The sequence below is a fragment of the Canis lupus genome, chromosome 25, assembly GCF_011100685.1.
Source record: "Canis lupus familiaris isolate Mischka breed German Shepherd chromosome 25, alternate assembly UU_Cfam_GSD_1.0, whole genome shotgun sequence".
In the NCBI taxonomy this organism is placed as follows: domain Eukaryota; kingdom Metazoa; phylum Chordata; class Mammalia; order Carnivora; family Canidae; genus Canis; species Canis lupus.
The window spans coordinates 47335318-47349388 of NC_049246.1; the positions used below are offsets into that span (position 1 = coordinate 47335318).

At 41.6% G+C, this 14071-nt stretch overlaps 1 protein-coding gene across 1 annotated transcript in view; it reads right to left on the reverse strand.

Annotated features, from left to right (window-relative positions):
- The window catches only part of ASB18 (ankyrin repeat and SOCS box containing 18), a 61323-nt gene that overhangs the window by 23982 nt on the left and 23270 nt on the right, over window positions 1-14071 (reverse strand). The gene's annotated exons all lie outside the window — the stretch shown is intronic.

The following is a 14071-nucleotide window of genomic DNA, read 5'->3' on the forward strand; positions in this document are numbered from 1 at the left end:
CTCAGTTTTTGAGGTTTGGGCGATGATCTCGAGGGTAGGGACGTGGGTGATGACGGTGAGCCCACCCACAGCCAGCACATCCGGCTTGGGATGTGAACTCCAGCCGTCACTGGATAATAGCATGGTCCAGCCACCCCCCGACACCGGACCGAAGGAGCGATGCGACAAAGAGGAGGCACTCTCCAAAATCACGTGAAATTCAAGATTCAGAAACATCACTTAATCTTCCTCGCGGGGAGACAGGGCTTCTAGGCACTTCGCTGGTGTGTTAAGCATCTGCCTCCTGAGCAGCGTTTCCTATCACCGGGGGCCGCCGGAGCCCTCGGACAATCCCGGTGCCCTTCACCGTCCTCCTTACACGACTGCTGCCCACGACTGCTGACAGGCAGAGGGGGTTTCACACCAGATGATGTGCGCGGTGAGTGTTATGAACCAGTCTGGTTGGATCATCGTTGCTGCTATGTTTCCTCCTTACAGCTGACATGCAGGCTGATGGGCTGGAGACACGTCCCCAGGGTAGGGTGGCCGGACCCCCAAGGCCAGGTCCGTGGGAAGGGGGTGGGAGCCACCGTCTGAGCGCTGGGCGAGTGCCAGCCTGTGGGGGGCAAGGGGCCACGGGGAAGAGACTTGGGAGGAAAATAGAGCCGTGTTTTCTAATGAAGCCCTTGCAAGGGATTTCCCTCCCGTGGTTAGACTCCCCAGCTGGCTCCGAATGAAGGACGGGGAAGCCACTGCCCCAAGACTTTGATGGAAGAGCAGTTCCACTTTATTTCCCTGGACCTTCTGCTGAGGCTCTCCTTCGGGGACCTGCCACCCGCCCCTTTCTGTTCTGTGGTTTCTTCTCTTTCTTCAGGGATGCTAAGCTGTGAGACTAACAGGCATAAGTGTTTACAATCGAAATGGCTGATGTGAACGGACAAATCCTTAAGGGTAGGGGGAAGATTGAGAGAGAGATCGGCCGGCCATTCCCATCCTTATGGTTTCTCTTGGAGCTATGGCCACCACTTCAGTTTTTTTCTGAAGTGATCGATGGTTGTGGCTGTGATGATATTTTGGGCAAATTCTCCCCAGATTGCAAGCGAAACCCTGCATCTTGGCAAACAGAAATGATTGAAGGAGCACAGTGGGACGTCAGTTCCACTGTTTGCCTCCCTTGCCCCTGCAGCAGTGTCTGACTTTCTAGAAGCTTCACTTGTGTCCCTTCCTCAACAAGAAATGGACAACCTCTCTCTCCTCCCCTGGTCCCAATACACTGGATGAGGAGGAAGGCCCAGAAACATCAGAATGATGAGCAGAATGAAGAATAGGCAAAAGAAGAAGGAAAAGACTCAACTCCCCTTTTAAGGAGGGGTAGGAATAAGGTGGGAGAACTTTGAATCGGATGAGAGAAAAGTTTTATGTGTGTGTGTGTATATATATGCACGAATGCATGTATGGATGGATTTTTAAGGTGAGGGAAACTTTGCATACAGAGGAATGCACAGGTCGTAAGACTACAGTTCTATACATATTGACAAAGGAATACACCTGTGTAACGTCTCAATCAAGACGTAGAATATTTCTTTTTTTTTTAAGATTATTTATTCATTTGAGAGAGAGAGAGAGAGAGACAGTGTGTGCATGTTTGTGCAAGCAAGCAGGAAGGAGGGGCAGAAGGAAGGGGGGAAGCAGGCTCCCCACTGAGCAGGGCCTCCATCCCAGGACCCTGAGATCACGACCTGAGCTGAAGATAGATGCTTAACGGACTGAGCCACCCAGGCCCCCCCAAAGACGTAGAGTATTTCTATCTCTCCAAGAAGTTCCGTTGTGTTTGCCTTAAGTCATCACCCCCCACAGGCAACCTGGTTTCTGATTTCTCTCATGGTTGAGTCTTGTCTTTTCTAGAATTTTCTCCGTTTTGGTGTCTGACTTCTTTTGCTCCGCATGATGCCTCCAATATTCATCCTATTGTTGCATGTGTAACATTCGTTTTTATTTCCGAGTCATATTTAATTGAATGGACATACTACGACTTTCAAATTCCCTCCTCTACTTGATATGGACGGGTATTTGGGTATTTCTGGTTTTTGGCTCTTGTGAATAGAGCTGCTATGAACATCATTGTGTAAGTTTTCTTGAGGACATATTTTCTGATTTCTCTCGGGTAAATATCTAGGAGTAGAATTGCTGGCAGGTGTATATTTAACTTTAAAAGAAACTGCCAAACATTTTTTATTATGCCCTCCCAGCAACAACGTACAAGAGTTCTGCATTCTTGCCAAAGTTCAGTATTTGTCAGCGTTTTTGACTTTAGCCATTCTATTGGGTGTGAAAGAGTAAGTTTTTCTTTGTGGTTTGAATTTGCATCTCCCAGATGACTAATGATGTTGAGCACCTCTTCATTGGCTTATTGGCCATTTGTATGTCTTTCTTGAAGTGTTTGATCAAGGCTTTTGCCCAGAGGGTAAAGGTTTGATTTGGCCTGCATTACCTCTTTTCATTCCTGACAATGAGTTGTAGATGTTCAAATAGGACTTGACAAGTGACCAGAAAGCTGACAAATACGCCTGAGAGGCCATCCAGGGTCAAGGAGGGGGCATAAACTTGTGATGGAACTAGTCTGAAAGGTGGTGGCTAGAGGTGAACAGAGCTACTTCCGGACTATACACAGTTTTTGAAGAGAACTTAAGTGAACCAGGGAGAGGTCATCGTTCAGCACTTGTCTTTATAACAAGACTTGGCTTTTGACAATTTCCACTGTGTGCCACCTCACTAGCAAAACGCGGGCCCTCGATGAGCCTTAGTTTCCTGATCTGTAGACTGGGGATAACTGTGCCTTGCAGGTCTGCTGGAGGACTGTAGGCAGTAAGACAGTTGCAAGTGCTCAGGAATGGGTGATGTTCTGCACAGAATCAGACCACTCGATGGGGTGACACCTTGCTTTCTGACACCTTGCTCTTTAGTATCCTTATGATGCCTCATAATTCCTTTTGGGTCAGGCCATGTTTTTTCCCCTCTATAAATCACTCACTCATCTAGGGTGTGGAAAGAGCAGACAGTTTTCTGGATGATGTATCAATGCCTGTGAGCCTGGCACCTTGTACAGGTAGGTATTTCTTCCTGTTATCCGGTGGAGACTTTTGGGGCTGGTGTGAGTACTTTGAACAGTTATCCATGCTTGAACCTGAGCAGAAAGTGCCTTTCTTGCCTCAGGAAAGAAAAGTAATACCCACGTTCTCTCTGCTCAGATTTCAGCCTGCCTGGTCTGAGCTAGAAAAGCATTGTCTCATGACTTTCTTCAACGATTTTTAAGGTAATTAGCTGCTTTCACAGGTTCAATGCTGGCTTATGATTTTTTTTTTTTTATCAAGTTCAATGAACCTACCTGGGGCCAAAAAAAAGTAAACATGCACGCACGCTTTTTACAAATATGTTCATGAAGGAAGCGAGTCCTCCTCACTTCTGTTTAAGTCAAGATAACTTTAGATGAAAAAAAGAATCAGGACTTTCCTAATTCTTTTCTCATTTTAATTATTTCAGAATTTAAAAAAGGGTCAAGGAGAGGAGTCTGATAATAAATAGGGCGAGGCTGACATGCAGGCTACTAACGTGAAGAGAGTAACTTTACTGGAACTTTTCTTTTTGGGAAAATCTCTTCAAAAGGCTCCTAGATTAAAGCTTCGATATCCCTTTTTGTGTGTTGAATTCTGAATTCTGAAGCTTGCTGGTTGGAAGGAAGCACAGATAATTTTTCTTTTTTAATCCCAGGAACTCAGAGACTCAAAGGTTTTAAAGTCCTGCACCCATGGTGAATTGCTGACTAAAAGGGGTTGGAGCAGAAGTGGGTCCCTAGGTGTGGAGACCATTGTCATCAAGAGTAAGAAAATGAAATGGCTCTGTATGTAGGTCAACGACCCCCTCTCTACTGTACGGTAAAAAAATTAAGGATGACCTAAAATCTACTATGTATAAAAAGATTCTGGAGAAAGTAGCTCTTTCTTGTCAAAGTGATAATATGTTTATACTACCTGAAGCCAGACCTCCTCGGAGTCTAACTTTAGGGGGACTCTTTAGAGCTGAAAAGCTGTGGTCGAAACCCCAAGCCCTTTCTGACATCTATTACCTTTTTATCCTTCAAGGTAGTTGGCTATGTTATTGTAGAGGTGTTCAATGGAATCTGCCAGCATTTCCCATTATAATCATTGATATCGAAGGGATTCTAAGTCAGCTGTTGCATGGTTCTGCCTGAACTTCTGGTATATTCATCACTTATCTCAAACTTTCCCCCAATCACCAGGATTTAAATAAGTCAAGACTGTCAAATGAATTCACCAGGGAGAAAGATTCACATAGAGAGACACGTAGAGGCAGGAGAGAAATGAGAAAAAGAGGAGGAGGAGGATAAAGAGGAAGACAAAAGACAAGAGATTTAAAAAGCTCCACATTAATACAAAGGCACTTTAAAAGTCCTTATTAAGAAATGTTCTGGACTTGTATGATTTCTGAAAAACTAACTCAAGCCAGGAAGTTACTTTCAATCACACAGTGTATAAGCTGTGGCTCTAATGGTCTGCATACACCTCAGCTCTTCATGATATCCAAATGTGAGCTTGTTGGCTTATTGGAAGAGCTATTGATGGGATTCACAATAATTTGTACTCTGAGTAGGTGTTTCTATCTCACTTCTTAGTAAAAAGCAATATTTTTCTGATGTTGTAAAGTGGGAGGTTGGAGCCTAAGGTGTGAGAAGCTGACTCAGTTTTAAAAACTCTTTTTATTTTAAAACTATTTTAGATTTATAGAAGAGTTACAAAGGTAGCACAGAGAATTTCCAACTGCCCCTCACTCAGCTTCCCCTAAAGTTAAGCTAGGAAGTGGAGAATGCCTGCAGCTGAAGATAAAAATGGATCACAAGGTTTGAACTTAGCAACATGATTGGTAAACACTGAATTGCTTGACTTCTCAAAGGGCCTCTGTGCTCCTAGACTGGGGCTCATGAGGGGATCCCAGACAGAGCCCAGTGGACTCCCAGAATTGAGGAGGTGGATCTAGGATTCTGGGGAGGCCAAGGCACGTAGTGTTGGCAAGGTGAAATACTGGGCAGAGAGTGTAGTTACAGAGAAAGAACTTTCCAGAGGGTCCCCTTGAGTATGCATTTGAGTACTGATTAGTGCATATGTGTGAGGGAACTGGTCGACTGGAGGAATAGCCCCCCCCCCAAAAGGATTAGAGGGAATCATGCCCATAATATGTTCAGGTTCAGGAATAGTGCCTGTCCTCATCAACCAGAGTGTAAAACCTCATAAATAATGGGCCATGAGGACACCTGCACCCCAACGTTTATAGCAGCAGTGTCCACAATAGCCAAACTGTGGAAGGAGCCTTGGTGTCCACTGAAAGATGAATGGATAAAGAAGATGTGGTATATGTATACAATGGGATATTCCTCAGCCATTAGAAAGGACAAATACCCACCATTTGCTTCAATGTGGATGGAACTGGAGGGTTTTATGCTGAGTGAAGTAAGTCAATCAGAGAAGGACAAACATTATATGGTCTCATTCATTTGGGGAATATAAAAAATAGTGAAAGGGAATAAAGGGGAAAGGAGAGAAAATGAGTGGGAAATATCAGTGAGGGAGACAGAACATGAGAGACACCTAACTCTGGGAAATGATCAAGGGGTAGTGGAAGGGGAGGTGGGCGGGGGGATGGGGTGCTTGGATGACGGGCACTGAGGGGGGCACTTGACGGGATGAGCACTGGGTGTTATGCTATATGTGGGCAAATCGAACTCCAATAAAAATATATACCCAAAAAAGCCCCCTGACATTCTTTAAAAAACCTGACAACAACATACATATGGAGAATTAGGTATACATGTTAGGGATTTATTATTTATCGAATCCCCTAGAATCACCATAAATATATTTCTATATATATGAAAAAAAAATAATGGGTCATGGGTTACAGTACTAAGAAGGGTGTTGTCTCAGTAGTGGGGAAAAAATTAATCTTAGACTAAATACTGCTCTGCTCCTGCCTAACAAACTTTTAAAGCAAGACCCAAAAAGATTATAAAGTATTTCAAAGTAATTTTACATTCCAGAGAAGAGATCAAGAATATGGATAGGGATACAAAAATATCCAGCACCCGGTGAAATAAACAAAGAAAAAAAAAAACTCAGTCAATTAAAACTGACCTAGATGATAGAATTAGTGGATAGGTAAAACACTTATTACATCGATTTTCATGTTTGGGAAGCTAGAGGAAAGACAGAACATATTAAGTAAATGTGTTGGTCTTCTAAAGTTGAAAACCATGTCTGAGATGGAAAATACACTGGATGGGAATAATGGTAGAGCAGGTATTTTAGAACAAAAGATAAACTAATTATAGAAGAAAAAAATGAACAGAGCATCAGTGAGCCTGTGGAGCAAGGTCAAATGGTGTCATATACGTGTAATTAGGGTTCCTATAAGAGAAGAGGGGATCATACAGAAAAAATGTGATGAAATATTTGCCAAAACGTTTCCAAATTTGATGAAAAGTATGAGCCTACAGATCGAAGAAACCCTCTGAATCTCAAGGACAAGAAACATGACATTGAAATACATTATTATCCAATTGCTTATAATCAGTGATAAGGAGAAAAGATTTAAGCTAGGAAGAGGACATTATTACAAAAGAACAAAGATAAAGAAGACAGTAGATTTCTCATTTAAAAAAAAAAAGCAAGTTGAAAGACAGTGGAGTTATGTCTAAAACACCAAAAGAAAAAAACTCTGCCAACTCAGAATTCTCTACCTAACAAAGCACCTTTCAAACACTCAGGTGAAATAAAGACTTTTTCAAATATACAGACCCTGAAAGGATTCATCACCAGCATATCTTCACTGTAAAAAATATTAAAGAAAGCCCTTCAAGCAGAAGGAAAATGATACTAGATTAAATCTTTGATTTTCAAAAAGGATGAAATAAATTAGAAATAGGAAATAGGAACTCCCTGGGTAAACCTAAAATTTTTTTCTTATTATTTCAGTATATTTAAAAGATTATTGACTAGGGGTATCTGGGTGGCTCAGTGGTTGAGTGTCTGCCTTTGGCTCAAGTCATGATCCCAGGGTCCTGGGATCAAGTCCTGTATCGGGGGCCCTGCAGGGAGTCTGCTTCTCACTCTGCCTATGTCTCTGCCTCTCTCTGTGTCTTTCATGAATAAATAAATAAAATCTTAAAAAGATGATTGACTATTAGAACAAAAACAGTGATAATTCATTGTGGGACTTATACGTAGAAGTAAAATATGTGATACCAGTAGCACAAAGGCTAGGAGGAGAGAAGTGGAGGTATATTGTTGTACTCTATGTGTAGTAGTATTACTTGAAAGCAGACTGGCAAAGTGAAGATGTATACTATAAACCAAAGCAACTACTAAAATAACAGAACAAAATGTTGTATAGGATAAGCCAAAAAAGGAGATGTAATGGAATCACGAAAAAAACCTCAATTAATATAGAAGGTAGAGAAAAAGAAGATAAAGGGAACAAAGAATGGATAGCAAAGATAGCAAGATGTTCGATTTGAACCTAGCCATATCAAAATTACATTAGATGTAAATGCTTTAAGCTTCCAATTAAAAGGCAGAGACTATCAGATTGGATTTTATTTTATTTTATTGTTTTTTTTAAAAAGGATTTTATTTATTCATGACAGACACAGAGAGAGGCAGAGACACAGGCAGAGGGAGAAGCAGGCTCCAAGCAGGGAGCCCCATGTGGGACTCAATCCCGGGTCTCCAGGATCACGCCCTGGGCCGAAGGCAGCGCTAAACTGCTAAGCCCCCTGGCTGCCCTCAGATTGGATTTTTTAAAAAGATCCAATTTTAAGCTGCCTACAAAAAATCCACTTTAAATATAAAGACACAAACTGAGGCTGGCCTTCAAACTGTTGTCAGGAAGAAACAGAATTTTAGGGGTGCCTGGATGGTGCAGTCAGTTGAGCATTGGACTCTTGGTTTCAGCTCAGATTATGATCTCAGGGTTGTGAGATGCAGCCCTGTGTTGGGCTCCTCACTCAGTGGAGAGTCTGCTTGATTTTCTGTCTTCCTCTGTCCACCCACAAGCACTCTCTTTCTTTTTCTAAAATAAATAAATAAAGCTTAAAAAAAACCCTGGAGACCTTCAGTCCATAGTCCCTAAGGAATTGAATTCTGCTGATGACCATATGAGTTTGGCAGCAGATTCTCTTCCAGTTGATCCTTCAGATGAGACCCCAGGGCTTGGCGATGTCTTGGTTGCAGTCTTGTGAGTGACTCTGGAGTAGAGAACTGAGCTAAGCCATTCCCAAGCTTTTCACCCACAGAAAATTTGAGGTAATAAATGTGTGCTGTTTCAAGTCTCTAAGTTTGTGGTGATTTTTTTAATAGGGCTCCATGCTCAGTGTGGAGCCCAACATGGGGCTTGAACTTGTGACCCTGAAATAAAGACCTGAGCTAAAATCAAGAGTTGGGGGTTTAAAAGACTGAGCTGCCCAGGCTCCCCTGTGGTGGTTTGTTATGCAGTAATAGCAAACTAATGCAGTTAGAAAAAGATATGCTATGATAACACTGTTCAGAAGAAATCTATATTCACATCAGGCTAGATATATTAATATGAGACTAAGTAGATTTTATTTTTTCAAATTTACTTATTTTATTTTTTAAAGACTATTCAAGAGTGAGAGAAAGAGAGTGAGCATGCAGGGTAGAGAGGGGCAGTGGGAGAGGGGGAGAGAATCTCAAGCAGACTTCACACCAAGTGCAGAGCCTGACATGTGGCTGAGATCACAATCTGAGCAGAGTCCGATGCTTAACCAACTAAGCCACCCAAGTACGCCAAGGCAAAGTAGATTTTAGAGCAAAGAATGTTACTGGGTGTCATATGCAACTGATGAATCACTCAACACTACCCCTGAAACTAATATTACATTGTCTGTTAATTAACTTGACTTTAAATAAAATCTAAAAACACATCTTTTCATAGAGGTCAGTTCTTCAACAGGTCATAACTGCTAAACATCCATGTACCTAATAACAAAGCTTCAAAATATTTGAAGCAAAAGCTGATAGAACTGTAGAGAGACAAATCCAAGATTGTAGTCAGAGATTTCAACATCTCTCAACAATTTGTAAATCAAGTGGGCAGAAAATCAGTCAGGTTATAGAAGACTTAACACCATTAGGCAACTTGACTCAGTTGACATTTATAGAATACTCCTCTCAACAACTGCAGGATACAAATTCCTTTCTGGTGTACACAGGAACACTTGCTAGGACCAAATATATTTTGGATAATAAGACTCAAATTTAAAAGGAGTAAAGTGATACAAAGTAAGTTCTCTAATCACATGCAATTAAATTAGAAATCAATACTAGATATCTGGAAAATACCCAAATATTTGAAAACTAAATAACACACTTCTACATAACTATGATTCAAAGACAAAAATCAGAGAGAAATTAGAAAGAATTTAAAACTGATTAAAAGTGAAAATATCACATTAAAATTTGTGGGATTTAGCTAAAGTAATACATAGAGGGACATATATAGCACCAAAAGCCTATATTAGAAAATTAAAAAGAATCATCAAATCAATGACATTAGTTTCTATCTTCAGAAATTAGAAAAAGGAGAGCAAACGAAATTCAAGAAAATCAAAGAAGGGAGGGTAATAAAGACCATAGGGGAGGTTAGTGAAATGGAAAACAGTAAAACTTGGGAATGTTAAGTATGATAAGGTAAATTAAGTTTTTAAAAATTTCACCTAATGGTTTTCTTTTTACGTACGTTTCTTTTTCATTTTATTACGGTGCCAAAGAAAGCCAAAAAAAAAAAAAAAAAATAAAAAAAGAAAGAAAAAGAAAAAGAAAAAAGAAAAAATGGCTTAATCTGAGAAGCACTTTAGGTTGGTGTTTTATATTTTCAAGTATAGTGCATAAAGAATGTGTTAAATGTAACTGTTTACACGGATTTCAATTAGACATAAGTGTATAATAAAGCCTTTGTGTATTTATAAAAACAAACAAACAAATCAATAAAATCAAAAGCAAGACTGATCAGGGAAGAAAATAAAGGAAACAATATAATGAATTTGAATATGAATGAGAGTGGTGATACTACTATAGATTCTACAGATTAAAAGGATAATAGAGAACAACTTATGCCAATGAATTCAACAATGTAGATGAAAGAGCTAAGTCTCTTGAAAGATACAAGCTATCAAAGCTCACTCAAAAAGAAAGAAATATTTCAAGTAGCAAACTATAGCTATTACAGAAATTGAATCAATAGTTTAAAAACCTTCTCACAAAGAAAACTCTAGACCCAGATAGCTTCAGTGATGAATTCTACTAGACATTTAAGAATGAAATGATAACAATTTTTATACTAGCTACATATTACAAGAAAAGAAAATTATGGACAAATACCTTTCATGGACATAAATGAAGATTAAAAAAATTTTCCATCTAATCCAAACCCAAGATTTTATTAAAAAGGATAATACTCTAGATGGAGTGTAGTTTATCTCAAGAAGGCAAGGTTGGTTTAACATTTGAAAAACAATCGCTGTAAATCATCATATTAACCGAATAAAAAACCACACCATATGATCATTTCTAAATGTGCAGAAAAAGCATTTGAGAAAATTCAATATCCATTCATAATACAAACTCTCAGCAAGTCAAGAATAGAAAGTAGCTCTCTCAATCTGAAAAAGTTCATCTATAAAATCCAATGTTTAATATCATACTTAATGGTGAAAAACTTAATGCTTTCCTCTGAGATCAAGAATAAGAAAAGTTTTCTGCTCTTTACCACTTCTATTCATCATTGCACGGGAGGTTCTAGTCAGTGCAATAAAGCCAGAAAAAGGAATAAAATGCATCAATTGAAAAAGAAGTAAAACTTTATTCAAAGATCACATGGCTGCCTACATAGAAATCTTATGGAATTCACAATGAGTTAGGAGAACAATTAGAGAGTTTAACAAGGTGAAAGCCCTGCAGGATTTTTTTAAAAATAGAAATTGACAAACTGGTTTTAAAATTTATATGGATGGGCACCTGGATGGCTCAGAGGTGGAGCATCTGCCTTCGGCTCAGGGCATGATCCCAGAGACCTGGGATCGAGTCCCACATCGGGTTCCCCACAGGGAGTTTGCTTCTCTCTCTGCCTGTCTCTCTGCCTCTCTCTCTGTGTGTCTCTTACGAATAAATAAATAAAATCTTTAAAAAAACAAAAAAATAAAATTTATATGGAAATGCAAAGAGCTGGGGTAGGCAAAACAACTTTGACAAGGAACAATGCCTGAGACCTTCTACCTGACTTCAAGAATTTTTTTTATAGAACTATATAGTATTCAATACAATGTGAATTGGTGTTAAAATTGACAAATAGATCAATGAAATAGAATACAAATATAAGGAATGGCTCTGTCATGGAGCCCTGGCAACCTTCCGTGTATCCACATAGGCCATGCAAGCAAAAGTCTTGAACCACTGCTGATCTAAGTCTTGGCAGGCCACCCTGTGATCTTTATGGATGGGGATCTTATAAGGTGCTGCTGTAAGACCATTGCCACTTGCCTCCCTATCATGAGATAGTTTGTCAGCATCTTTTGGGTACTGATGAGGTTTGGGACTTCCTGCCTTGCCTCCTCAGAATAGAGCTGCAGACTATAAGGCCATTCAGCTGAGGTCTATAGTTGGCTGCTCGGCCACTGGATGTCCTACGACTCATACTGTGAATCATCTAGCCCCTTTCATTTAGAGATGTCCTTCCTGGTGTGTGGGATGAGGAGTTGGCATCTTTGACTCTTCCTCTTTTCACTGTGTCTGTAAGTGATAAATGATCTGAATTTAAGGGTGGCTTTTTGGGTCTTTACTAGTTGAAACAGTCAGACCTTATCCTGTCCTGTGTGTACATGACAAGAGAGTCCAGAAAGAAATCCACACATGTATATAGTCGGTTGACTTTAGACAAAAGTACAAAGGCAGTTCAGCAGAGAAAGGAAAGGCTTTTTGACAAGTGGTGCTGGAACAATAGGACATCCACATGCAAAGAAAAAAGCTTCAATCCGTACCTCATACCGTATCCAGAAATTAACTAAAAATGGGTCACAGACTTAGATGTAAAATATACAATTATTAAATTTATAGAGGAAAATACAGGAGGAAATGTTTGTGATCCTTAGGTGGGTTAGGCAAAGATTTTTTTTTTAAGATATAATAACCCAACGTAATCCCTAACAGAAAAAGAAATTGATGAGCTAGATTCCACCAACATGAAGAATTGCTGTTCTTCGAAACACACTTTTAAGAGAAGGAAATATAATCCATAGATTAGAAGATAATATTAACAAATTACATGTCTGAGGAGGGACTTTTAGCCAGAATATATAAAGAAATCTCAAAATTTAAGAAGAAAACAACCCAATTGAAAAACATGGGCACAAGATTTGAACAGGCTCTTCACTAGAGCAGATCTATGGGTATCAAATAGGTACAGGAAAAGATGCTCAACGTCACTTGTCATTAAGGAATCTCAGATCAAAACTACAATACTATACTTCTACGCACCCATCAGAACGACCACATGAGTGACCATACCAAGTGCTACCGAGGATGTGAAGCAGCAGAACCCTGTTGGTGGGAACGTGACATTGCACAACCACTTTGGAAACCAGTTTGGCAGTTTCTTAAAAGGTGATCTTTTAATCCTACCATACGGAACCAGCCCTTCCAATCCTACGTGTACATCCAGGAGAAATGGAAGCAAACACCCACACAAAGGCTAATTCACAAACCTTCATAGCAGCTTTATTTGTAATAGCCTCCACCGGCAACAATCGAACGTCTTTCAACATATGCATGGATACACGCACATAAAGGGTGGTATTTCCACTGAGCAATGAGAAGGAGTGAATCATAGATCCACGAAAAAAATATGATGAATCCCAAGTAATTACGTTCCATGAACGAAGCCAGGCAAAACAGAAAAGTCTGGCAAATTCAGAGGAAATTATAGCGACAAAAAGCAGATCGGCGGGATAATGGAAGAGGAGAGAAGGAGAGAGAGCAGTGGGGCAGGGGACCTTCTGATGGGCATGGGTGGGTGCGCTGTCTTGATCCTGGGGATGGTTCCAGGAAGGCCTACGTAGTTCCAGATTTACCGGATTGTGCACATGTGCAGTTTACTGGATGCCAGTAAAGCAGAGCAAAGCTACTTAAAAATATATATATTAGAATATTGTTTCCTTCAGACACTCTGAAGACGCGGTGGCCCTCGTGCCTTTCTGAGTCCCTGGTTTCCTCTCAAGTGATACTGGAAGGTGGTGCCCCTGCTTGGGTGGGTCACCCAGAGCCCTGTAGCCCTGCCTGCCTGCTCTTAACATGTCATTTTATTTTAATCCTCATCCCAGGGAGAGAAGGCCAGGGAATGTAACCCCCAGGGCCTGGACTAGGCAGTGTCAGGATGACAACAAGCTGAGAAGCCCATGCAGGAGTCCTGTGCCCCTCCCCGCCCTCCTGCGCCCCCGGGGGCCCCGTGGGGACAGACCCTGCCGGGGCCTCAGAGCTTGCAGGACGGGGCTGGGCCGGCCCAGACTCCGCGGCTTCCAGTGGGACCCCGAGGCCCCGCCCGAGGAGCTAACCATTTATGTCACACTGTGACAATTATTCTGCATAAAATTATCATTAAAAACCCTAATTTTTCAGCCTCCAACCCCGCCAGTGGCCTTTTAGCATTCTTCAGCGCCGGCATCTGCAGGCCTGTGATCACCGCGCTCATTACCTCGGTGTGGCGCCTCCCGCCCGCTCGCAATCAAGCGCTAATTACACCCTCCCGGGGGCCGGGGCCGGGGCCGGGGATGGGGCCGGGGGCCGGGGGCCGGGGACCGGGGGTCGGGGACCGGGTCCGGGGGTCGGGGACTGCGGGGTCCGGAGACTGCGGGGTCCGGGGCCCTGCGCGGGGAGGAGGAGCCAGTGCTCCCCGGGGGCGTGGTGGGGTCGGGGTCCGGGGTCCAGGGGTTGGGGTCCGGGCGCCGCGGGGTCCG